We start from the raw sequence: 27,086 nt of genomic DNA, 5'->3' as shown, positions 1-27,086 counted from the left end.
AATATTTAAGAGGTATAGCCTTAAAAACAGGAATAAATCACTAGGGGTGGGATTTGAGGGTAAATTCATGTCCTTTGCATTCCACTCTCTGCTCCATGTTTCAATTCAAAATGCAACCTCTCAGCTTTTTTTCTAGGTGCCTGCTGCCGTACCTCCTACATCAATGTACGCACTCACTCTGGGACTCTAGATAAGTTAAAATCTTTCTTTCATAAGCCATATTTAGTTTTAGTATTTTTCACAGCATCAGAAGTAAAATTAGAACACATAGCATACAAAGTGAAGTATGTTGTATTTAAACATATTTTCATACATGGTTACCACTATAATTTTTGCGTTTCTCTCTGGTGATACTCTGAGTTTTCCACATATCAAGAAGTTAGAGGCATCATTGTTTATGACCTTCCTGATGCTCAATGTCTTCTTATCCAACAGGCCAAGATACTGATATAGTTCTCTCCTCTTATCAACAGTGATGGTGATATTAAAATTCATCATGTTAAGCATTTCATTTGAATTTACTTTCCAAAATGACTTCATGATATATTTCCTACTGATTTTATCTTATATTTCAGAATGGTGATGTTTAGAAAATATATCCATAAATACTCATAGAAGGATATAGAGAATGAGCCTAATTTGGCAATCACACCAAGGTCAATATCTGATCATTCTTCTAAGAGGATTCAGCATCTATGGTGAAAAAAATATTGCTCCTCATTAATTTTTATGCCTTATCATTGGGAAGGTTTATAGGTAATGTAAATAGAAAATTGAAGATATAGATGATATTAAATTTGTTGATCAGGTGAACCTGACATTAAGATATTGTCAAGAATATAGTTCAATGAACCTGTCAAAAGGCAATGCAACTTCAGAAGTGATAGTGAAAAATGGTCTGAAATATAACTATGGAAGAAACCCACAGACACTGTACGATGAAAGAATCAAGAAAGAACCCCACAATGCCCATTAATGTTCATGAAATTCCTATGATAAATATTACCTTTTCAAGGTTATATAAGAAGTAAATGATAGAAGTTTTACTTATTGGTAAAACTGCTCCCTGACTGATTGGGGGATTTCCAAGTAATATAACTTTTTCTGAGTTCCCCTGCTCCTTTATGTAACCTCATTATGCTCACTAATTTATCTAGCTGTGAGTGGACCTAAATTTTCTTTTAATCTTAGACTCCCTTATCAGCTGCCTCTCACTGGCTTATTTTTCCCTGTATTTTAATGGTCCTAAAGACAAATCTGAGCCCACTTATAAATATTAGGATAATCTCTCCACCTTAATGCCAGCAACCTTTATACTATCTGAATGTGAGTGGTTATTTTTTTTTACAGTAACATATATCATGTAGCTCTGCATTGCATTTCCTATGTGCAACCCCCAAAGCACATTGTGAACTCTAACAGTTTAGTCCTTTTACACCAATACCTAAATTAAGGTTCAAAGTTTCCTTAAGCTTTTTAGAAAAACTTGAATAAGTGTATGAGAGCTATGTTTTGTTTATAGAATTTATTGACAAGTGTGCTGTGTATTTAGTCCAGCCCTCTTAAAGTGGCATGCCTCCAAATGCAAGAGTTTTTACAATAAGGTGCCTTAATATTGAGATTTAATGCTGTGCTGAGCTATTACTAATAGAGAAATTCTATTCTTTGGCTTCAAAATACTAACATAGTTTTCAAATGGTCAATGGAATCATGCAGTCACACAGAGAGGTCCAAAAGACTTAGTCCTGAAATAAAAGCACAGCAAAAACACTTGTGAACTAAAATAAATTCTATTCCTGTAAGACATTTATAAGAATGCACTTACTAGCCAAAAATTAATGGAATCCACAGAGGATGAAGTACAATATGATTTTAAAAGAAATAAACAATCCTTTTGTTTTGTCTCTTTTATTAAATGAAGATAACTTGTCCCATATAAACATAATATGTCTCCAGTCTTCCAGACAATGGCACACGGAACACTTAACAATAAAAAGATATAAACAAGGAAAAGTAGCTCTCACTTAGCCATATGGTATTGTTTCTGTGAATATGGAAGTTTTCCTCAGGGTTTCAAATTTCATAACAGATGATTTCCTTTGTCAATGTTATTCAACAATTGTGTAGTGTGTTTATGAAGTTGGAAATTCATTTTCTTAGTATTTTATTAGGTTATTTTGATGATAAATATATCACTAGGATTTAAGATGTTATAAAAATAAAAGCCCATAGGTGGGTATTTTTATAGACCTTATGATGATCAGAAATGTGAGGATACTTACACAAGGGAGCTGATTGGTATTGAAGACTGAACATAGTAGCTACAGCCAATGTTGACACTATGTGTCCCATCCCTTCCATATCAATAGGTGTTCCCAAATCTGCTCAAATGATGATCTACTTTCCATAATATATAAGAAGCACCAATGATATCAGCAGTGATTTTCTACCAGGCAAAATGAGTCTTCAGCCTCCTTCAATGGAAATACCCACCTACCTTTGCAATTCTCCATAATTTTCAACTAAATATGACACATACTTTTTACTAAACCTGTGGATATGTATGTAAAATTTTACCTTAAGAGGAAATGGCACATAAGTTTAAAAGAAAATAATCATTTTATCTTTGATAATGCTAATGAACAATTTCCATTGCCACTGTGATCTAATATTTCCCAACATAATATTATTCAAAAAATTTAAAAAATATAGGTTATTGATATTTGCCTTGTTTGCTTTTCAAATTTGATAAGTAAGTCCCTATTTAAGAAGACACCATGTACTTCAGAAACCTATGAACTGGACCTGACCATACTATCCTCTCCATGAGGACTAGCTTTCATAGTACTAGAAGGTACCATGCAAGATTCCAAAAGAGGGTAACAAGCATAACATGCCCACATCTGAATCACACCAATGAACAGCATGGCATGATAACCCTATGGTAAAGGAGTGACATGTGTAACATTGGTGGCAAACCAAAGCTCTCAAACTGGAATTTTAAGACCTGCTCAAAATGAGAGAAAACATACCTGGAATTGAAAACTAATTTTTCAGTGCTAAGTGAAGCCATGCTACTTGATGAGAATCTACAAATACTAATTTACTAAACAACACAACTCTAAGAACAACTTATAAATATTTGTTCTTTCACCCATATGCAAGGGTAGACATTAATCTTCATCAGGGAATGCTCTTTGTAGCAGACAGAGAAAACTACAAATAACAAAATTGATCAAAACACAGAGTTATGGAGCCCATTCATAATGGATACATTTGAAAAACACTGCAGTGTCTGCAGCTCAGGGACCACTGTGGAAGAGGAGGTGGAAAAAATGTAAGAGGTGAGTTTCAGGGCTCTTTCTGGGGGACTGTGGTTCCTGGAAATATCAGAAGCTACATCCCTATTATCTCACCAACATGACTGTCAAAAAGTGAACTGAGCAATGATGACACACTCGTGAACATTCCATTGTAGTGGAGAATAGGCCCATGAGGCTCAAACATACACAGAGTTTCTGAAAAGGCAACTGAGCCAAATGAGAAAAGTTTGAGGCAGGAGGTCTGGCCCTTACTAAGGAAGAACACTTCAATTGGTTGTTAATTGACAAATGGTCATCCCTGAAAATATGCATAAATTTAACATTGTAGGGACTGAGCCAGTTATATGTAAGAAATATTTTTATGTATACATATGTGCATATAAGCATGCAGTAAGAATTTGAAGCACAGTGGAGAGGAAGGGACTGAGGGAGAGAAAGAATGGGAGAAATGGTTTAATTTTATTCATCTTAAAAATATATAAGAAGCAAAAGAACGTGTAGAATAAATCTTTTTTGTATGATTCTAAATATCCGTTATATATACTCTTACATCCCATTTTATAGCCATCCAGACTTAATATACTTTAAATATTGCAAATCTTTATGTGTTAATATGGAAAAATTCTATGTGATGTTTTATTCATTGAAACAGCTAAGGTAAGCAGAGAATGCTGCTAATTGTGTCGAAGGAAAAAATACATATTTATGGCTACAAGCTTTTATATGCAAGTAAATTTCTGGAAGCTTACAGTATAATTTGTATCAATCAGTATACAAACAAGAAACAGGTGGCAAACTCAAATTAGAATAATTTGAAGGGGTTTATTTACAAAGAAATTAATTACAAAGGTGTGGATAGATATAGGCAACTAAAAGCAAAGGATAGTAAAGATTCTTAATTATAAACAGCAGGACTACAACACACCTAAAACTAGGAAAAAAGAAAGGAAACATTTCTCATGCTAAAGGGACTGGTAGAATTTTTTTTTTTTGAAATAAAGAAAGCATAAGATGCTCCAGGCACTCAGGGCTGGATGATTAAACACCCTGACCTCCTTTCATTTCTTCTGTCTCAGCAACCTGGTAAACCAAACCCTACGGAACCCATCCTAAAAGCCCAAGTGCCACGGTTATATGACTCTTAGGGAGCATCTTACCAAAGACAACCGTAAGGATGAGACAGAAAATACTCTGAGCGAGAGGAGAGCAAGTAGAAGAAATACACTACTTTCCCCTAGGTATTTTACAATATATTTAGTATAGAGAATATCTGTTCCCTCCAGAGAGTTTTATGGTTATAGCTCTTGGTTATTTATAAATAATGGCCCATAATATGTGTTCCCAGGTAAATACTAAACTATGCAGTAAATATCATACTTTAAAAAGCACTTATACATTTTTTCTTACCAGAATCTAATTATATCATTAGGTATGAAATTATGCTAGGTAAATGGACAGTTTTTAATTTTTTGAGAAATTAATATGAGTACTATATTTACATCATTTTATTCCCTTCTCTACTTACCCTAATTCCCCAATTACCTTCTGTTCTTTCTAAAGGTATTTTTATATACATATGTGTTTATAAATACAATTCATTGCTATCATTTAGTGTTGCTGGTGTTCTCAGTATATGTTTACAATTGGCCTCTTTAGAATAGCCTCCCTATCAGGGTCTTTGTTGTCTATTTCTCTCTATGAGCCCATATATTGCCTGGAATTCTTCTTCTAAGGATGGTACTGTAATGGTTTATTTTTAATTTTTTTAAAGTTGAGCCACATTACAATTATTTGTAGTATTTTATTTCTTGAAAGTAGAAGAGTCACTTGTGTCTCAAAAAATTTAAACTAACTCCAAATAATTGCTTAATAGAAATATAATCAAGTTGCTAATATGTGTGGAGATGGCTACCTTGTAGGCAATCAGTGTGCTTGCTACCAATTCTTATTTTATGGAATACTTATTTTATGTGCTAAGTTGTCAAGGAAGATCTTGAATTCTGTTCTGCCGATAAGTCACTACTTTCATCTGTTTTGTGCTGTAAAACATGTCTTTTGATCATATTCACCCCACTTTCCCTTCCCCTCCAATTCTTCCAAAATTACTACTATTTTTCTTCCATAGTTCATATGCTCTTTTTAAAAAACCCATCAAGTCCACTTAGTACTTGTTAGTATGTGTATAGCTACAGAGGGATGCACCAGCAATAGGCAATATCCCAAGGATCACATCTCTGAAAAACTGGCACTCTCTTTTCCTCATCAGCAGCCATTAACTTGTGGGACCACACAAGCCACTTAAAGATCCAGGTTGGGATATTTGGGTAAATTAAACTTCTTTGTACTAATAGGTCCTTGGTCCTGTGTCAAAAGGAAGGTTAGAAATTGGCTACATGATGTTTTCCTTATTTCGAATTTGTTTCTTAAACTTACACTTCAATTAACCAGTGTAAGTCTCCTGAATAATGAAGAAAGTGATCAAAGTCTTGACTCACCTGAAAATAAAAATGTTCTTGCTGCACAAGCCTGATGATCTAATCCCAGAAAGTTTTAAAGAGTCAGCAATTGAGGCATACACTGGCAACTCCAACACTATAGAAACAGGCATACAAGTAGAATTGTGATGTTCTAGGTATCAGCCTTGCTGAAAAGTAATGCAAGCTCCAGTTTCTGACAGAACACTGCCTCAAGGGAATGAGGTTGACAATGACAGTGGAAGATACTGCATGTCTTCTGAGCATATGAATGCTCACACACACACACACACACACACACACACACACACACACACACACACACACACACAACAATCAGAAGTCATTCTTAAAAGGTAGAAAAGCAGGAAAAGAGATACCTGAATAGAGGGAGCCATCATAGATTTAAAGAGAAATCTGGCACTAGGGAAATGTCCTGAGATCCACAAGGATAAACCCAACTAAGAACTATGCAATAGTGGGGAGGCTATCTTAAATGCCCTTCCTCTATAATAAGATTGATGACTGCCTTAAATGCCATCCTAGAGCCTTCACCCAGTAGCTGATGAAAGCAGAAAGCAGACACCCACTTCTAAACACTGAGCTGAACTCCTAGAATCCAGATATGGAGACGAGGAGTGAAGAGCAAAGGTGTCAAGACCATGCCAAGGAAACCCACAGAAACACTGACATGAACAAGTGCGAGCACAGTCTGACACCTGGGGAACCAGCATACATCCTAACCAAGCTCCCTAAACATGGGAGTCAGTTGGGAGACCAAAGCAGTTTACGGGGCCTCTGGCAATGGAACCAGTATTTAACCCTAGTGCATGGACTTTGGGAGCCCATTCCCGATGGAGGGATATTCTCTTAGCCTAGATTCAAGGGGGAATGCTTAGGCACTGCCCCAAATGATGTGACAGACATTCATGATTCCCCATGGGAGGCCTCAACCTCTCTGGGGAGTGCATGGGTGGTGGGATTCCGGTATTGGTGGCAGGCATGGGAGGTCATGAGGGAGAGGGAACTGGTATCAGTATGTAAAATAAGATTGTTTTAATGTAAATAAAAACACCATATAAATAAACAGTTAGGAAACTGCAGCATGTCAACTAGTGTGCATTTATGTGTTCAGGACTCTAGTTTCTGTGAAGTTGCCCAGGGAAGCCTCAGAATTTCTAGCGACAACGTTACAAAGTTCCCAGATTCCACAGCAAACAAAGGTAGGCAGAGCAAATAGGGGGAAAAGTAAGAGACAAAACAGTGAGTTTCTAAGATGGATACCTAGTGCCATGTATGATCATAACTTCGAGAATAGACCAGAATTTTGCTTCACTGTTTCCTATGCACAACCTCAAATTTCTCTCCATGATAAATAAAAATGAGTCACAGCTTTAAGTTAGAACATTTTTATAATCAATTCCTGCTCCTCTGAGGACCATCCTTCCACAGCTTTGGAATTGAGGGGAGTCACAGAGTCAAGGGAAATATTCACTCAATTTGACTTTTTTATCAAGGGAGTAAAACTTAATTCTCTGAGTCCAGCAAGTTGGGCATAACTTAACTCTCTGAGGCCAGCAAAAAAAAAGAAACACGCAGACACCTCTAGGGTCTTTCTATCATCTCTCGTTCATCTCATTATTTCTTTGGTTACCTCTATCCAGATGTATCCCTTCTGTCTCTTCTTAATTTTTCTTTCATACCTTATGTACCCTAGCAAAAGCTTTCAAGCACTACAACAATTACATTTGTAAGTGAGTGATTATAATCAATAGAAATAAAAAAACAGTATGGTGGTTTCTCAGGAAAATGGGAATCAATCTACCACAAGATCCAGCAATTCCTTTCTTGGGCATATACCCAAAGAATGCACACTCATACAATAGGGGCATATGTTCATCTATGTTCATAGCAGCATTATTTGTAATAGACAGAACCTGCAAGCAACTTAGATAACCCCTCAAGTGAAGAATAGATAGAGAAAATGTGGTACATTTACACAATGGAGTACTACAGAAAAACAAAAACAACAACAAAAAATGGAAATTTGAAATTCACAGGCAAATGAATGGAACTAGAAGAAACCATCCTGAGTGAGGTAACCCAATCACAAAAAGAAAAACATGGCATGTACTCACTCATTTTTGATTTTTAGACATAGAACAAAGGATTGCCAGTCTACAATCTATACTGCCAGAGGAGCTAGGAAACAAGGAGAACCCCAAGAGAAGATTTCATAGTCTCTTGAAGAAGGGGATGACGACAAGAACCCCCCACCAAAGTGGGAGCCCAGGTGTGGGGTAGACTAAGGAGGTGGGAAGAAAAGAAGGGAGAGGGGGAGGAGGGAGGAGAACAAGAGGACTGATACAGGGTAGGAATAGATGAGGGCAAGAAAGGAGATATTTTGATAGAGGGAGATAGTACAGGTTTGAAGAGAGGTCTGGCACAGGGAAAATGCTAGGGGATTCACGAGGATGACCCCAACTAAGATTCTAGGCTGCTTTTGATGCCCTTCCCCTATATAATGAGATTGATGCCTGCCGTGGTTACCATTCCTAGAGCCTTCGTTCCAAGCAGAAACAGGCACCCACTGAACTATACTAATGGAATCTAGTTGTGGAGAGGGATGAGGGATGAGCAAAGAGCCAAGACAGGGCTGGAGAGAACTGCAGAAACAGTGGACCTGACCTACTGATAGCATGGAGCCCCTAGTCATAAAGCCGGGGAAACAGCATTGGACCAAACCAAGCCCTCTGAATGTGGGTGCCAGCTAGGAGCCCAAGACAGTCTATGGAACCTCTAAGAGTGGAGCCAGTCTTTATCCCTAAAGCACAAATGGACTTTGGGAGCCCATTCCCTATGGAGGGATACTATTGCAGCTCAGATACAGCAAAGAGGGTCTAGGCCCTCCCCAGAATAATATGACAGACTTTGAAGGTTCCCCGTGATGGTCCTCAGTATCCCTGGGGAGGAGTTGGGGGGGGTTGGTGGGGAACATGAGAGGATGGCAGGGTAAGGGAATGGGGGGATGGATATGTAAATATGAGTAGTAATTAAAGAATAAAAAATGTGAAGAATAAATTAAAAACTGGTTTCTCATTCCCCTTACATGATTAAGTATTTTATGTACAAAACAAATTATTCCCAAAACTCCACATACATTCATGTCCAAACAACTTGTTACAGATTAACAGAGTGTAAACAAGCAAGCAAAGTATTTTTCACTGGCAGTTCTTTTGCTGGTAAACTAAATTTTATGGTTTACCAGCAAAAGAAAGTGAAGAAAGAATCAATCACTTTATTATTTATCTCAAAAGGAAATCTTTAATCCTTTTTTATATTTGTGTGGTTTTTCCTTATAGGAATCCTTTGTATTGCTTTGGAGCCTATCCTGGAACTTGCTCTATAGACCAGGCTGACCTCGAACTCATGGAGATCAACCTGACTAGGCCTCCCAAGTGCTGGGATTAAAGATGTGTTCTACCAACATCCAGCTAAAAAGTAATCTTACAAAAATCTTAAAAGAATCACAAATCTAAACTTGTATGTATGAAAAAAATCAATCATCTCTACTTTAAACCCTCAGGATGCATACCCACTCATCAAGACCTTTTTGTATTTTTTCAGGAATTTGAGGGCAGAAATAGGTACAAGTAATTAATCATCAACTTTGATCACCAACCCATCCTAGCAAGAAAGGTTTGTCAGCCAGCAATAGCTAGACTCCCATTGTTTCTGTTTAATGACCTCAACCAGTCCCATGCTCAACTATTAAAAGTGTGCCTTTAATTTTTATTTACATTAAAACAATCTTATTTTAAACACCAAATCCCAGTTTCCTCCCCCTCCTCCCACTCCCATCATCTCCCATCCCACCCCCACCTAAGAGAGGTTGAGGCTTCCCATGGGAGATTATCAAAGACTGTCATATCATTTTGGGCAGGCCCTGGGCCCTCCCCAGTGTATCTAGGATGAGAGATTATCCCTCCACAGGGAATGGGCTCCAAAAAGCCAGTTAATGCACTAGGGATAAATACAGGTTCCATTGCCAGTGGCCCCATAGACTACCCAAGCCCCACAACTGTCACCGATTTTCAAGATACCTGATTCACTCTTATGCAGGTTCCCCAGCTGTCAGTCTGGTGTCCTTGAGCTCCCACTTGCTCAGGTCAGCTGTTTCCCCAGCATGATCTTGACCTCTTTGCTCGTCACCCCTCCCTCTCTACAACTGGATTCCAGGAGTTCAACTCAGTGCTTAGCTGTGAATCTCTGCATCTGCTCCCATCAGCTACTGGATTAAGGTTCTGTGATGGGCATTTAAGGTAGTCATCAATCTCATCATAGGGGAAGGGCATTTAAGGTAGCCTTTCCACTATTGATTATATCATTATTTGGGGTCATCCTTGTGGATCCCTGGGAATTTCCCTAGTGTCAGGTTTCTCCTTAAGTTCTTAATGACTCCTGTATTAAGGAATCTCTTTTGTTGCTCTCCTTCTCTGTTCTTTCCCCAATTGGACCTTCCTGATCCTTTATGTTCTCCTCCCCCCTTCCCTTCTACCTTCCTCTATCTCCTCCCTCCCAAAGTGTGCCTTTTTAAACTTTAATTTGTTCCCCAAGATTTTCTTCCTCAAAGCTGTTGACAAAAACATCTGAACCTAAAGTTAAGTCATTATTTAAAGCTTTTTTAAAAAACCTATGATGAACACTGAAACCTGTGAACATGTGTATCAATATTAAAAAGAACTTGAGTTAACTCCTGGAACTTGATGTTTTCCTTAATCATTAACATAAACCATAGTCTATGAGACTCCTTAAGAGAAATTCATAAGACCTAGTTCTGTGACACTTCCTTGTCCTTATTTTCTATCATTTACAACTCCTGCTTTGTTGGGGGTGGAGGCAACATTATATCCAACCTTTATCTATATTAATTTTCCTACTAAACTAACCTCTATAATAATTCCTTATTATATTGTTAAAAACCTTTAATTATCAAAATTCTATTTACACTAACACTATTGTATGAAATTGCTTCAGTTAAACAGTGCCACTTAAGAGGTAAGCATTTTCATAACTCTCTACTGATAAAAATGCCCTGTAAATGGAAGTTTTCCATAAGATAATCACAATTCATTAAAGGCACTGGGGATCCCTCCACACTCATTCACACCATGCCACATACCACTTAAAAATGGAAGTAGCAAACATGTAAAGTTACAGCAGCAACAAGAGATATTCTGGAGCCAAAGCCTTAGAGTCTTGCCTGTTCAAGATTCACCCATCAGTTCCTTGCATTCTGGTAGACCTAACTCCTGAAGTCAATTGCCACCTGCTGCTCCTCTGGCATGGTCACTGGCACATTCCAATTAAATTAAAATATGGTGTTTCTTCATTGTTGACAAAAAATTTTTCAGATACTTTTGTGTAAAATACAGTCTGTGTTTGTGGTTTGATAGGTTTACATAGTGAGAGTCAAGTTGGCATATCAAAAACTTTCCCCCAGATGGTCTCTACTGAAATGGAAAGCTAATGGGGAAGACCAGCCATTGAGGACATCCACCTGAGAAGGGCCTTAATAGATTAATATTGAACCACAGGAAGCCCATTTCTGCTGTGGTTAAGTTTAATCACAACTTCTCTTTAGTCAAATAATGATCTCTCATAACAAAATGAAATCAGTTTTCAATGTCTTTACTACAGCCTTAGTTTTGGAAAGAATGAAGGTTTACCGAAGTATAGTTGACACCCAACAAAGTATGTGCATTTAAACGAACAACTCATAAGTGTACTTATTTACCTATTGGTGCAATTATAATGGGATGAATGCCACTCCTATAAAACTCCCTTCTCATCCTGGTTTATCTGCATCCCACCTTTTATCTATACAAGTAACCACTGGTTAGTTTAGTCACAGTAGAATGCCTGTACTTAAATTTACTTGAGTTTTTTAGCCAATGTTTTCACTCCAGGATCCTATCTCTTATCATAAAGAATTTAAAATTAACCCACCCTTGTTGTTTCAGTAATTCATTCTTTTTATTGTTGAGTAATTCTATACACAAAATCATTTTATGCATTTATCTGGTAATGAATATTTTGCATGGTTTAAATTTTAGCTAATTAAAAATTAGCATGGGGTTTGTAGAAAATTCTACATAGAGGCATATTTTTAGTAGAAAAGAATAGGCAAGTTCTATGGAAGAATTAAATTTAGGATTTCAAGACAGTCCAAAAGTATGTCCCAACGAATGTGAATAAAAGTTTCATATTCTGCATTCACAAATATGTGATAAAAGCATAGTCTTAAAAATTTCAAGCATTCTAAATGGTGTGCAGGCCTCTCCCTGTGTGTATTTTCCTAGTGATAGATTGTTCCTTTGCATGCTCATTGCCATCCACTCATTTTCATCAATACATTAGTCATTTCATTTATCACTTATACTTATTTTATTATTCACATAAAACTTGTAGAACTCTTGATCCAGAGCTTGTTAAAAAAGCTTTATCAAATATGTAATTCTTGAAGGTGTAAAATATGTGTATATCTATATCTATATATATTTATATAAATATATGTATGTATTGTATGTTTCCCTTGGTTTTTCAAAAGAAGTTTTAAATTTAATAAACTATGATTACAAATTAGAAAACCAATATAGAAATATAAAAATTAACTCTGAGATATAAATTATTTATGTTGGGAATGATAAAACAAATATATCCAGATTCTAAACATAATAAAAATAATTTGAAAGAATTCTATGAATAATTTATGGCTATATATCTGACATGCCACTGAAATAAAACTATTTCATTAGTATTTTAAAACATTTTCAATTAGAAACTTTCATTTTTTTCTTTCTCTAGAAACAATCATTTTACATATCAGTTCCCCCATTCCCTGTCCTTTCCATCCTCCCAAGCCCCCTCCCAACCCTCCCAACCCACCCCTCACCTGCTCCACAAGGATGGTGGGGCCTTCCATGGGGATCATCAAAGTCTGGCACACCATTTGGAGGAGGACCTAGGGCCTCCTCCATGTATCTGGGCTGAAATACTATCCCTCTACAGGGAAAGGGCTCCCAAAGTCCATTGTGTACTAGGGATAAATACTGGTTCTACTATTAGAGTTCCCATAGCCTGCCCAGGTCTCCTAACCCCCACATTCAGAGTATTTGTTTCAGTCCAATGCTGTTTCTCCAGCTTTTCCACCAGGGTTCCTGTGGTCTCACTAAGTCAGGTCAGCTGGTTCTGTAGATTTCTCCAGCATGATCTTGACTGCTTTGCTCATCCCTCCTCACTATCTACAACTGGATTCTAAGAGTGTGTTCAGTGCTTAGCTGTGGGTGCCTGCTTCTGCTTCCATCAGCTACTGGATGAAGGCTGCTCAGGGGGCCTGGTTTGGTCCTATGTTGGTTTCCCAGCTGTCAGACCAGGGTCCTTGAGTTCCCACTTTCTCAGGTCAGCTGTTTCTGCAGATTTTCTCAGAATGGTCTTAACCCTTTTGTTGGTCACTCCTCCCTCTCTGAAACTGGATTTCAGGAGTTTGGCTCAATGTTTAGCTGTGGATCCCTGCTTCTGCTTCTATCAGCTACTGGATGAAGGCTCTAGAATAGCATTTAAGGTACTCATCATTCTCAATATAGGGGAAGGGCATTTAAGGTAGCCTCTCCACTATTGCTTAGGTTCCTAGTTGGTGTCATCCTTGCGGATCTCTGTACAATTCCCTAGTGCCAGATTTCTCTTTAAACCTATACTGGCACCCTCTATTGATGTGTCTCTTTTCTTCTTCTCCTCTATTCCTCTCCCTACTCAATGTTCCTGATCACTCATGTTCTTGCTCCCCCTCCTCTTCTCCCCTCCTCTTTCTCCTTCCTCTCCTGCCATGCTTGACACAGGAGAATACTTCCTGAACATAATGCCAGTAGCACAGACACTGAAATTGACAATTAATAAATGGGGTCTCCTGAAACTAAGCAGCTTCAGTAAGGCAAAAGACACAATCATCAAGAAAAAATGGCAGCCCACAAAATGGGAAAAGATCTTCACCAACTCCACATCAGACAGAGGGCTGATCTCCAAAATATGCAAAGAAATCAAGAAGCTAGTCATCAAACACCAAATAATCCAATTAAAAAGTGGGGTACAGAACTAAACAAAGAATTATCAATAGAGGAATCTAAAATGGCTGAAAGACACATAAGAAATTGCTCAACATCCTTAGCCATCAGGGAAATGCAAATCAAAACAACTCTGAGATACCATCTTACACCTGTTAGGATGGCTCAAATCAAAAAAAGAAAAAAAAAAGCAATGTCAGTTTATTCTGGAGAGGATGTTGAGAAGGGGAAGGCTTCTCCATTGCTGGTGGGAGTGCAAATTTGTACAGATACTTTGGAAATCAGTATGGTGGCTTCTCAGGAAAATGGGAACCAGTCTACATCAAAACCCAGCAAGTAACACTCAAAGGCATATACTCAAAGGATGCACTTTCATACAACAAGGACATCTGTTCAACTATGTTCATAGCAGCATTCTTTACAACTTCTTGACCAGGGCACTAGGCAATCTTAATTGCCTCCTGGACCTGTTTGAGAAAATCTTCATCATACATCTCAAGGAATATAATTATGGGAACATGGTATATCTGTGGGTAATTTGACAATACTAGTAGTGCTCTCAGTATCCATGGTGGCACCATCAGTGACTGAGAGCTGTTGTATTATGATGCTCAACAAGCATAAAAATTTCCAATTTATAATGATTTTGCAATGGATATAAATCTAAGCAAATATCTCATTGTTATTTTCATCTTTCTGATTTTAATATATATATTATATATATATAATATATATATATATATGCATGTTACTAGTCATATATTCATATTTCTCACCTATAAATCAGCACCATTTGTCCTTTGCAATTGTTATTTAACTGATATTGATTCAGGATCTCCTTATATGCTATTTGTTAAAGTGGCAGGGGATATTGTCAACCTCACTTTTCTTCCTTAGTTTGTGGCAATCACAATTCAAACAATTGCTAAGTGCTCTCTCCCAATAGACAACATCTCTTTGTTGTTCATAAAGTTATTCTACCTAATAGTAGCTACTGGGTGAACACTTGAGGTATGTGAATGCAGAAATCTGTCTTATGGGTCTTGATGGAAATGAGGTCCTCACACTAAGATTCAACACCAATTAGTTACATTACTAATACCCATATGCCCCAGTAAATGTTTAGGGAGCATTGCATGCTGATTGAAACTATAGTTCTGCTATCAAATGTCAAATACATTATTCATAACACATTGCAGTAAAGCTTAATAATTAATACCTCAATATCACTGGTAACCAACACTCCCCTTCCTCATGTCAATATATAATTTGGAAATTCTTTTTGATGCAAATCCAAAGCATATATCACACTCTGCGGGAGATCTAAATTCTAAAAGATATATGCACACACTCAAAATATGATCCTCAGATATTGTGAGTCTCAGCAATTACTTTCGCTAAGCCCCCATAAATAGAGGTGAAAAATGTTGCCTACTTAATACTTTTAGAAAATCAGAGAGATGCTACATCTAGGTGAAGTACTCACTTTAAAACTGTGATGCCTAAAAGTCATGCATAGCTCAGTATATATGCAGAAATGGACCTTGTTCATAATGCAGCTTGAAAACTGACAGTGCAAAATTATACTGAAATGAATGTACACGAAGAGATTGCTTGGGGAGTGATTGAGTTCTTGGACTGTTCATGACTCTGGGAATTAATCTTCCTAACAAAGTGTAAGGGGACTTTTTACTAGCTGGCCGATGACAATATACAACTTATTATACAAATATAAAGTCTCAGATAAAGGGTATCATCATCCCTTTAAGAAATATTATCTTTTACATTTCCTTAGTACCACCAATTAACATACACTTAATCAACAGAGTATATATATTCCTCTCTCACCAGAGAGTTACTCTCTTCAGAATACTGGTTTTTAATCTAGATTATTCTGAGCTATTGTTGTAATTGTGAAGTCAAAATTAATTCATGGGAATGATATGAATTATGTATTTATAAGAAACTGCCAGCATTTCATAAATCTCAATTAGTATATGGCAAGGTCTAGAGAGATATTATTCTTATATGGAATGGGGGACCATTATTGTTGAAATGACAATAAAATAAAACACAGACCCAGTGATTAGAAAAGCATTCTTAAAATAAAGGTTTTGACAAGGTGACTTCAATTAGGGTGATAGGCAGGAAACATGCAAATACACGTATGGAAATAGTACAATTGATTAAAAACTGAGGCTGTGCATCTGCAGCATTCAATGTCAAATTCTGATTCTCTACTGACATATTAGGAAATGTGTTCTCTCTACACCCCAGGCCATTTAGGTATGTTTTCTCTAACAGTAACCTGGTTTCACAAAGAGTCATTTTTATTTCTCTTGAGAGTGCTCTAGCCCGGAGCATAAAGACCTACATCCACTCATGATGGAAATTTACCCCCAATATGACCAAGACAAGATGATTTCAACTCTTATGTACAGGACGGCTCCCTGCTGCTCTTGGCTTTGTGAAACTCTTTGTTGTTCACTCTCCCTGAAGTTGTGGAGTTTATTTTTTCCACTAACAAGAGAACATTTCAATTCTGCTGGTGTCCCTTTAGTGAGTGAGGTGGCAATACTCCTAACTTCAGCACTTTGAAATGGTTACAGTCAAGTTTTAGATCACAATCCTCAAACTATTACTAGCAGTAATGGTTCCTAAACAATACAGTTGTATGAGAAGCCCTGGGAATTACGTAGGAAAGGGAAGGTGTGGAAGGAGTTCTATTCAAAGGTGAGGATCTCCATGGGCAGAAAAATCTCCTTTATGCATTGACTGAACTCCAAATGGACCTTTCGTATTGACAAGCTAAAGGTATTTCTCATAATGGGGCAGTCAAGCAGCAAAAACGCATTTCTTTCAATTGAAGTGAATTGCTAAAGTCGCTGCTTCAAAGGATGACCTCTTCAGAAACAGGGCAGAGCATTTTACTTCTGTTCCTCCTGCATCTGTGTGTGGTTAGCAGGAAATTATCTTCCATTCCTTGCCTTACCATAAAGGGAGTCTTGGAGCAAGAAAAGAATAGTGTCCATATTGTATTGTGATTCTTCCAGAGACTTCTTCTTATTCTCCACTTAACTACATTGTTAATCTTCTGCATTATCCTCTGGGCTGTTCATCTCCTGATTTTCCAAATGTCTTAGATCATTGTAAAGACATAAATGAACACCCACATGAAATTCATTTAACGTTTAATCCTTGGCATACTGCAGAAATATAAAGTGACAATGTTCAGTATGATAATATGATTTCCTTTGGGGTAGAGGATGTATTAACCACTCTTTTTGGCATACTCTGATAGACTGAGGCATGTTTCTAGTTGAACAGTTTTTCTTTTCTATTTTGTTATGTTCAGGTTAAAACTTTAAAAGCGATAGTCAAGCATTTCAATGTTTCTTGATCCAATTACAAACATTGCTTAGAATTTTATTCACATGTTCCTATTCTATTCATTTGGATTTTCCAGCATCAATTGTGTTTGAAACAGTATGCTTACCTCCATTTTTCCTAAAATAAAAGAGAGAAAATAAGGAATCATAGAAGACATTTTTATGAAATAACCAGTTTATCATATGGAAATCCAATAATAACACCATGATGAATATCTAACCCTTAATTTTTTGAAGATTTTGCAGTGCAGTGATCTATCTCAAAAGATCTGGTGATATTTTCTAAATTTTATATTAACTTCCAAACATCATAGAAAATATTAATTGCTCTCAGGTTCTGAGAAACTAATATTCTATTTCATCAAAATATTTAACAAATATGTAATGGAAAATATCAGTAAGTAATGAGTATAAAATGGTGATGTGAGACACATTTGTGATTCATCAGTGTATACCTATGCAGAACTTTAATAACCCCCTAAAGAGAAATGTAACCATTATCCCGAGCCAAAAGCATTTAGAAAAATTTTAACTATCCATGATTACTACTGTGGATGTTACATTTATATTCATCATGTTTTATTATAACAATTTGAAAATTTAAGTACAAAGGCCAAATCCTAGTTAGATAACTTTGCTTTCAAAATATTTATTGAGTCTGTATGGCAGAGTGGATGTATATTGAAATGAAGCAAAGCATCATGTTTTCCTATTTTATTGTTTTTTGCTAAGATATATTAGAAGTTTAAAATTCTATAACAAACAAGAATGGCCAAATTAATTTGGAACTTCTAAATTAATTTGGAAGTGATATTAAGAGCATTTATTTGTTCTAGCCACTATGCTTCCATAGAAAAATCACTCCAGTGACATTTAAAGTATCAATGGAAGCTTTAATATTTGGCAAGAACACAGTACTGTCAACAGAGGTGCAAGGCTACAGAGGAAAGTTTTTAGTTATCAGAGTAGCAAAGTCAGCAAGGTGAAGTCAGTCCTAGAGAAACCTACATTGGGCCATGTGAGCCATGTGATGCTGGGGAACACCTGCTTTTGATCCTGAACACACCTGACACGCATTTTGAGACAAATTCCCATTAAAGTGGTATGGTCAGAGAAAGATATCAAGGAGAAGAGAGAAGGCTCATTTAATTGCCTTTGTTCCTCAGTGACATAACTTAAAATGAGCTTGTGTTTCTGAGAGCACAGGGGTATTTGAATACTTGGATTTTCATAAGTGGAAAATGAGCTCAAACCACTTGGCCTACAGGTAATGTATCACTTGATATTTGAAGGACAAAGAATATGATGGGGAATCAAGGAAGTCTGCAAATACAGTTAAGTGTTTTCTCCTGATTTGGGGAGAGTTTAATGTGGTATTGAGCTTTCATTCAAATGCAAAAGAGAAAACAATAAATACAAAGGGAAAACAACAAAAGTCAAAATACATACGCTCAATATATATTCTCAGACAGCAGCTATAATTCATGGCTAAGTATAAGTAAATTAGGTATGAATCAGCTCTTTTGACTTAAGTGTTCAAATCTTAAACAAAGAAATGGAGATCTGTTTGAAACTGGTTCATATCCCGACATAGTCTGGCACAAATAGCTTGTGTAGAAGATCATCATCTAAATTTAACTAAACTTACAGAGAATTAGGGAAGTCCTGGGGTAATGATTCAAAGCTAAATGAAAGTTGGATGATCTCCATCAGTATTCAAGTGCTGAGAAACTTTAAATCTTTAACTAGAAATCTGGTTGTGCTATGATTTCTTGAAGATGGATATAATAAGCACACACATGTGCCCAAATACACACACACACACACACACACACACACACACACACACACACACACAATATTCCACATATTTAACATAGTTTGGATCCAAAGCATCAAATAAATTTAGATCAGTTTGAGTTGACTTCTAGATTTCTTGGAGTTTGCTGTAGCAAAATTCCTAATTTTATTAATGTTCAATGGTGTTTAAGTAAATATAAAGTTAATACATCTGTTATAAATATTACAGGGCTTATAACGCTGCTAAAGATGTAAATAACTAAGTTTTCATGAAATAGAGTCATCATTTAAGGATAGTTATATGCAATATAAATCTATAAAATGCAAGTAAATGAAACATCAGTAATTATGAACTATTATTAGAAATAGTTGTGGAATGAATAAACAACATCTTTTTTTTTCTGATCATTTGGAATCACTTAAAAGACAAGGATCAGAAAGGTGAAACAGGAAAAAGAACCATGAATAGTAGTAGCAATTAAACAGGATACTTTTTTTCTGGGTGGGGGTCTGCTAGCCATGTAGTCTTACAAATGAATTGAACTAGCCAACAGCTTCCAGCATCACTAGGCAACGACTATGTTTATTCATACTTTGAATTGAATAGATAAACTATACACATGCTTTCATTTTCAACTATGCAATCCCATTTTCATCCCAGAGTGACTAGTGAGTTCTACAGAGACAGTATAATAGCTACTGTGTATTGCTTTCTCACATGAGCTCTCTTTCAGCCTTACTACAAAAGGGAGAATGCTTAATACTTTATTAAGGATAGTTGCTCTTTAGCTAACCAAGTTAACTCCTCCATTAACATTTCTAATTTAAACAATCCAATCTTGATTCCTTATGAAGTATCACTTAGGAGACTAAGTTCAGAGTGCTTTTTTCAAGGGTGGTGGGGACCAGTTTATATATGAAGGGAATGAATAACACAAAATACAAAATTATTTATGTTGTAATGTTAATTTGGGTGAGAAGCACCCCAGTTATGAAATCACCTTTATACAATATGTAAAGCTCATTCAATCTAAGATAAAGTATATTTGTATTTTTAAGACAGAATAAAGGTGTAAAGCAAATCCTGCCAGGTGATAAATATGTACTACAGTGAAATATGTATTTCAATAAATACTTGAAAAGTGGACATTAATATGAAGACATATACATTATTACTTCACACTCTGACATCATAAATATTTGAAGTCAAACTGATTCTTAGAGAATGGAATTGATAAGGTAATTTTTAACTCTAGAAATAATCAGTAACTAAACTTGTGGTTTTGACTATGGACTATAAATTGGTAGTCTCTTCAATACACAGTGAGTGTAGTTCAATGGAATTGGTAAGGCATTTTTTCACTCTAAAAATAATCAGTAACTAAACTTGTGGTTTTGACTGTGGACTATAAATTGGTAGTCTCTTCAATGCATAGTGAGTGTAGTAGATAAGGAATCATATTTGTGTACTTTAATCATATATATGACTATGAGTATGAGAAGGAGTTTAATATAATGTAAGTTAGAATATTGCTGCCATTTTCAAACATAGATAGGGTCTATACCAACACTTTGTGTGATTCTTTAAACCATGATGGATTAAATTTGTGATGACAGTCCTTAGAACCACTATAACATTTGTGGGTTTACTATTCTGAGTCACTATATTTCCTTGGAGAAGAGAAGAAACAATCCATTTCAAAGTAAATATCTCTATTAATTCTCCCAAACATAACATCAGAGATGGGGGAAAAATGATGTTACATTGGTTTACTGCTTATGCTTCTTCTGAAAGCTAAAGAGCAGAGGGACAGCACTGAATGTGTGGTTTTCTTGAACATTTACAGTTTCCACCTGCACACAACACACTTCAAATATTGACAATACATATACTGAATATGGTGATTTTATTTAAATATGTAGAGCCTATATAATCACACCTGCCATTTTTGACATACAGAAAACTCATTGTTAATTTCATGTACCAAAAATTTTATTTACCACATAAGATCATGGACAAAAGTTCAAGATATGCTTTGCAACACTGTTTCTATCTTTTGGAAGGGTGGCAAATAGTAGTTAATGATTAACATTGCCGTGGGTGTCTTGTAATGCAAGTTGGGCATTAAAAATATAACTTGTGATTCTGTATTTTGGCTCTAACCCCAAAATCCAAGGTGCAGTTCCTAGCAAATTTAATTTTACCTTTAGCTCTCCTACAGCATATAAATTGAAAGCTAGGCAACTTGTCATTCAAATGAGTTATTAAAAATTGAGATGCTGGATCCCACAGTTTCAGAATCCTGTGCAGTCAGCACTATATGAAGAGCAATTTATGAAACCTGAAGTGCTATTGGTCAAATGTTAGCCATATATATTAGCATTGTTACTTTAATTAGTCTGTGGCCTCTTTTAAAAGGAGGCATTTGCTCTATGAAAAAGTATTGTCCTATTCAGCAAGCAATGACTGGTCCTTTTATGTGTGTTCTTGTATGGCTTTAATAAGCAGTTGACATTTAGCATTTCCTTGCTATCAATGAAATGCAGAGATTCATATCTCCTGAAAGGACTGTAAAATCCCAGAAGGAAGTTGTCATGTTCTACAAGCATCTTATTAATTTATTAATTACTCTTGACACAGAGTTGGCATGTGGTAGGATTAGTAAATATCATCACATCTATAAATCAAAATCACACTCCCATTATATCTTTTTTGTTAGCTACTACATTTTTGTGAATCAACATGAAATCAATGTATAGATAAATCCCACAATACACCATTTTTAATGAAATAGATGATACAACTTACAATTTCCTTTTATTCCAGCCTTTATTTTATTGTCTCATAAAATTATTTATATGGGAAACAAGTGTACAGTTTCTCCCTAAGAAAAATGCTTGTTTTTATGTAAGCATGACATCCACAACATAATGGTGTCTTTGCTGGTAGTTCATATAATGAACCTGTGTGCTCAGTTATATTTAGAATGGCAACCACTGAAACTCATTTATGCTGGCAAGGAAAATAAGCGAGAAGAATGAGCTCCATGCATTCTGTCAAGAAAAGAACATCGCAATGAATTGCTTTCAAGGGGGATAATGTAACACAAGTCCAGTTTCAGAAAACAAGGATATTTGCCTCACATTTTGCATTTTAAAATGATTTGTCTAAATTTTGTTTGGTTGATTGCACTAAATTGTCATCTTTTTGAAAAACAGCAATAGATTAAAACAAATCTCTCTGCAAGTGGAATATGTGCTTCAGGGAGAATAGAAAAAAAGAGGAGAGGCTTTACTAACATGGTTAGTTAAAGGATTATTCTCTTATAATTTATTTTTAGAACCTTGTGCAAGGTTTTAGAACTCATGGTGCTGACCATGATTCTTAATATATTATCAAGAAACCAATTCAAACTTTAGTGGACAAAATCACACTATGTCTACTACAAGGACTGAATGAAGCAGGTATGTAAACATATAAAGAGAGGTCAGCAGTCTTTGAAAATTAATTCCATTTCCTAGTCTGCCGAGCATGCAATAATTCAGGGGAGATGATAATACGTTATAGTCTAAGTCCATAACCTCGGAAAATAAAAGCCTAGTTGCTGCATGACTTACAAGAGGAAAACAAGCTTACAGTGCATGGGTCTGCGTTGTTTGGCAAGTAGTCGATAAAACTGTACCTTATGACTTTCTCTCCTAAAGGTTCTAATCAAAACAATTTATTTCAGGCATGTAAACCCTGCTTTTCAGACTCTGGCTATTGTCAGCATGTGCAGCAGCAGCAGCAGTAGCTGTTGCAATTTTGGGATTGAGAGTCTCAGAGCTCCCCCATCTGTCTCACTAATGGTTAGATTTTGTAGTAGATCAATACAACCTGTCAAGTATAGAATAAGGATCCCCCCCCCCCCACACACACACAACCTTTACAACAGCAATTTCCCTCCACCCAATCTTGCCCATTCTAAGAGCAATGCCTGAGGGTATTATGCCGATCAGGACTGACATGGCTGGGAGAAATTTACCTAACAGAGCACTAAGTTATGGAGGCAAACTTCACATGGTGTAGCCCATCTGACATCTTACATTTAAGATGTGAGCAGAGAACTAATGGTTTTTGTGGTTGAAGTTAACTTGCCTCTGTGAACACAGGACAGAAGCGAAAGGGAAGAAAGGGATCGGTAAACAAAGCCACCATTTATTTTTGTGTGAGGTTTATCTGAATGCTCCAGTTGGTTTTCTGAATGTGTTTCTCTCTCATCACCAGTGGGATAGGAGAATTGAAAGTGAAGTGTTTGTCTTAGTAGAAGGTATAACTAGATCCTGCGGGGAGACAAAGTGTTTTGCTTTCTTTCTGCTCTAGTTCCCAACTGAGAAATAAAACCAAGAGGATTCAATTCTTTTCTCTGCAATGGGCTTGTAGTGGCCATGACTCACTGCTCAGAGCCACAATGTGCTGACTGTTGTGTATCACTGCCCCTTAGTGGTTGCCCAATAGCAGACGTGGTGAAATACATCGAAGTTTTGTAGGTAAACAGAGCACAGTACCTCCTCTCAAATCCGGGAAACGGGAACTTTATGTGCACATCTGTCCTTTGCTTAAGATGCTGCTGTGTTTTGTGTGTTTTGCTGAAATCCTAAGAAAAGGGAGGGTATTCTGGACAAATAGATTTGAAATTCCTTCTTCCCTTTGCTGGCCTCTAACCATGTGCTCTAAGAAGCCTCTCAGCTTCTCTCAGCTTTAGCATTTTATTCCCAGCCAATTGAAATTTGCAAGTAATTTATATTACTTTTACTATAAGTGAGATAATGAAGGGGTATCACATCTGCTATTGTTGCTCCACAGCAGTGATGGTAGTAGGAATGTAAACTTGAAAAGCATGCAGTGTTACATTATTGCTTAACAAAAGAAAACAAAAGAATATCATGTAAACTATACTGTAATCATTATGAAATTACAAATACATCCTGCCTAGAAAAGTAACCCTTAGGAAAAACATAATTCAATGGTCCCTGCTTAGATTCCAAATTACTTATATACTTAATTGATGTGGTTTGAATTATGGTTTTGTAAAACACTTCTGTAATTCAAATGTCTGCATATTTATCAGAAATCTACTACATTGGAAGCACTGTACTGTGTAGTGAGTAAATGGTGAATTCAACTTTTGCTTTTATATTATGTTAACATATATTTTAATTAAAACACTGCATTAATGATTTACAGTATGTGATGCTGTATTGGAGGTAAGAAACAGAGCCACTAGCATCCTCAGAGCAAATTTTAAAGAGCACCAACTTTTAAGTGGAATGTAAAGTTGTATTTTTAGAATTGGACATACAAGACAAAATGTTACAACTAGAGAGACCAGTAAGCTTAAGGACATGCAGAAAGTGTGGAATGTTCTAAGAATAATGAAAACATCAGGTATGAAAAGTGTCTGAATTGCACATTAAAGAATAACAACCAATAAAGGTAAGGAGGATAGTATTTTCCTTATTGCCAAGAGAAGGTTCTTTGGACAACCACATGGATGAAAGAGAACAAGGGTTCAGCCATTCCTGACACATCTACAGCACAGTTACTACTCCCAAGGCTCAGTGAAGAGCTTGGAAGCAGGGTCAGAAGATTGTAAAGGCTGGAGGAAGAGGAAGTCTACAGTGATACTGAGTTTCCTGGAAAAGTCAGGGAAGCTACACCCACAATATCTCAACAACATGGCTGCCTAAACATAAGCTGAACAAGGATGACACCAATAGACATATTATAGTGGAAGAGGAATAGCTCAAAAGACCTCAACCCTAGAGAAGGAACCACAGGCAACTAAAGAATGCTGAAAGCTGGAGAGTTTGTCATCTTTAAGGGATGGTCTCTTGGGTGGCTGTCCAGTACCAAGTGGTCAGCCCTGAAGTCATACACATACAAGAAACATGAAGTCGAGCGGGGAAGTTGTATTTATAAATTTAGGAAAAAAGATATGCAACAGCAATTAAAAAGAGACTATAAATCTGACTAGGAGGACTACATGCTAGACTTTGGAGGGAGAAAAGGAAAAGGGGAAGCTATGTAATTCATAACATCAAAAGGTAAATTAACAAAGAAAAAGAAGGTGATTAGACTTTGGAACATATTTAATTCCATGTTGAGATCTTGAGTATTTATTTACTAAAAAAATGGAATCATCAGTATATATTTGCATCTTAGGAAACTTTCTCTAATAATTAATTTTAAGAAGTTAATATTAAATTATGAAAATATAATCATATGTAACTAAATCCATTTTTACTAATATTCAAAGTCAGACATGATTTAAAACTGTAAGCAAATGTTCTCTTTATTTTCAGTTTACTTATTTTTCTCATTTTACCACCAAATTATTCTTCAGTTTATTTCTTGATTCTATCAGTTTCATGTAAATATATTAGTACTTTTTCATTTTTCCTAAATAACTATATTCTGCTTAAAATATATAATTATTGGGACAAAAATCCCATAAATATCCACATGTCAACATTAAGTAACAACAGTCCAGTGTGGGGGTATTTTAGGAATATGCAAGTACTCTGAAGAGACACTTCATGCAGTTCTTCTCCAAAGTGTCTTGATAAGATATTTCAACTTGACCTACTGTATAGATAGATCCACATACCTGTGAATGTCTCCCCTTTGTTACAAATGCTGTCAAATTCAAGGCACAAGCATCTGTTACCTCAACTACTGTATTAGCTGTTACTATTTTAGGTTTATTGACTTAAAATTCTCTTTGTAGTTCTCACTTCCTTATACATAAGACTCAGATTTGTATTCAGATATCACAGAGTCCTTGGATTGTCCCCAGCTCACTGCAGAGGAAGGCAATCCTGCTCTGGGCACACAGGCATGCCTGTTCTTTGTAACAACTGCCTTCTTTTTTACCATGATGCACATTCCCTTTGCCTGCCTGTCCTGAACACTTACCTCCATACATTTCCAGCTTATATTTGTTTACTGTCCTAAGATTTTCGTTCTGAGTTCCCAAAGCTGAATGTGGTCCTGATCCTTCAAGTTTAAGTACCTCTTGTTTTCAACAGTCTACCACACTGTCATGGTTTCACTACGCCTTACTAGTATTTGTGAACATTAGTTGCTGTAACCCTTGCCTTTTTGCTTCTCATGGTACACCTTACAGAACCTAAGAGACAGCAGTTTGATTGATTTCTTTTGCTCCCTGAGAATGCATATGCAGTATTTGCTGAATGAAGAAATAAGTGAATACATGATTCAATAAAGCTTATTTCACATGGGAAGAAAAATAAACAGAAACTGAGAGGCTAAAGACAACAGAAATAGAAATGTGGAAGGGCAGTCTAAATGACATAAAAATTATGTCATTGTCACATATATCATCAGTGGTACATGAGAGAAATGTGGGAGACATAGCCAGTATCCAAGTGGCCATATTCACAGTCAATAACTATTAGATTTCTGAATGTTAATTTATAAGTGGAATGTCTAGGAATCAATCTTCCTCCTATGCATACATATGATGTTGAAACAGCTGGATGGAGGGTGAAGTGTAGTAGCCTGTACCTGTGACTCCTTGAAGCCTGGACAGCAGTGAAGTGTGCTTGGCTAATGGAGCATCTGCAATGTTTGCACACTATTGCATGGTCTGCTCACAGATCTGCCAGGTATTCCAGAGTTCCCCCAAACACAAGGACAAGATTCATTGAACAGAAACCTTGGCATTTGTTAACATAGTTCTTATTTTAACAAGCTGGATTTTAGTGTAAGATTTCTGCTTACTACTAGAGATATGGGAGGAGGAAAATTATGTCAAATAAATGGGATTATCATTGTTAGATAGGCCCACTAGCACTGAACTTAAAGTTCTATAGCAATAAAATCACAAGGTCAACACCTAACTTAGGGAAAACATGAAACGATATCATGAGTTAAGATAAAATGGTGTGTTAAAATTTAAAAATTGTAATGGCTTC

Source organism: Cricetulus griseus (genome assembly GCF_003668045.3).
Source record: "Cricetulus griseus strain 17A/GY chromosome 1 unlocalized genomic scaffold, alternate assembly CriGri-PICRH-1.0 chr1_1, whole genome shotgun sequence".
Lineage (NCBI taxonomy): Eukaryota > Metazoa > Chordata > Mammalia > Rodentia > Cricetidae > Cricetulus > Cricetulus griseus.
Note: the sequence above shows the minus strand (reverse complement) of the source record.